The sequence below is a fragment of the Sorex fumeus genome, unplaced genomic scaffold (genome assembly GCF_029834395.1).
Source record: "Sorex fumeus unplaced genomic scaffold, SorFum_2.1 ptg000024l, whole genome shotgun sequence".
In the NCBI taxonomy this organism is placed as follows: Eukaryota; Metazoa; Chordata; class Mammalia; order Eulipotyphla; family Soricidae; genus Sorex; species Sorex fumeus.
Window position 1 is genome coordinate 13,136,532 of NW_026606081.1, and position 1,579 is coordinate 13,138,110.

The 1,579-nt window shown below is 42.8% G+C and overlaps 1 non-coding gene across 1 annotated transcript; it reads left to right on the top strand.

Moving 5' to 3' along the window:
- The first annotated feature begins 714 nt into the window (after nucleotides 1-714).
- On the top strand, nucleotides 715-788 carry TRNAK-UUU (transfer RNA lysine (anticodon UUU)). The gene has a single exon. It is a non-coding gene; the product is annotated as a tRNA-Lys (tRNA).
- Nucleotides 789-1,579: the final 791 nt, after the last annotated feature.

The following is a 1,579-nucleotide window of genomic DNA, read 5'->3' on the forward strand; positions in this document are numbered from 1 at the left end:
CTTGGGGGCCCACCTGGTAATGCTCAGGGACTACACCAGCATGTTACTCAGGTATAGCTCCCAACAGTACTCAGAACCATGAGGTGTAGGGAACTGAGCCCAGTACTCCTGTTGAGCTCTCTCCCCAACCTATATGGGGAGTTATTCCTGGCTCTGAGATCAGGAGTGACCTTCCCACATTGTTGCTTGGGGGACCGAAGGTGAGTGCCAGGGATGGAAAAGTGGTCAGACTTATGCAAGGCAAGTGCCTTTCCTTACCCCACCTGGACTCTTTCTCCCGCTCCACCTCCTCCTCCCCTCTACTCCAGCTCTGTGCTTAGGAGTAATCCTTGGCAGTGCTCAGGGGACCAAATATGGTGGCAAGGAATTACCCAGGGTCTGCTGAATGCAGTAATGTAATGCAAGCACTTTACAGCCTGTATTATCGCTCCAACTCCCTTTCATCAAGTCTTACTCTGAAAATCATCCCTTTCATTTCTTCTCTATCACTTGTAATAGTGCCTCATAGATGCCCCAGGCAATTACCAGCTCATTTTGCCTCTGCCAATATGACATTTGAGTCAAGTCACTTCTCTTTGTTTGGGGGAGTGGAGGTCACCCGCAGGGAGCTCAGAGAACCACGTGGTATCAGGGATGAACAAGGACTCCTGCGTGAAACCATCCCATCCTTTGATCTGCTCCAGCCAGTTTAAGTCATTCCTCCTGAGTACCAAGGCCCCCGATAGCTCAGTCGGTAGAGCATCAGACTTTTAATCTGAGGGTCCAGGGTTCAAGTCCCTGTTCAGGTGTCCTTCTTTTGAGCGGTGTGATAGAAAAGTGGGTAGGATGTTAGCCTTGAACATGGCCAACCCGGGTTTGATTCCTCCATCCCTCTCGGAGAGCCTGGCAAGCTACCGGGAGTATCCCGCCTGCACAGCAAAGCCTGGCAAGCGCCCATGACGTATCAGATATGCCAAAAACAGAAACAAGTCTCACAATGGAGATGTTACTGGTGCTAGCTCGAGCAAATTGATGAACAACAGGAGGACAGTGCTACAGTATTATGGTCCAGTGAGGTCGCCAGGAGTGACTCCTGTATGCAGGGCCAGAAGTAAGCCCTAAGCACAGTTGAATTTGACTCACAAAAGCAAGCAAAAAGTAAGGTTAGGCCTTTTTTCAAGATATATATATTTTTAAATTAATCACTGTCCTAAATGTAAAACCGACACTAGATAACCCAAACAAAGGTAAGTTATGATTTCATTTTCATATCATTTCGAATGTATACTAAATTTTCTAGACATTTCTTCTGTATCTCATGTTATAAGATTATTGTTACTATCCCAATACTTGAAATTATTCCATATTTTTCTTGCTATGAGTTTCAAATTTAATACTTTTTCAACAAAAAGTATAGACCATATATTTTTTTCTTTTAATTCTCTGAAATGAAGAATTGCTTCACTTTTCTAAACAAGAAGAAAAGGAAACAAAAACAAAAACAAAAAAAAATTGCCTTGAACACAAAAAAGGAAATATGTATATTATAATTATTGTAATGGTTATTGTTATAACATTTAAATAATAAGTGTTAATTAGA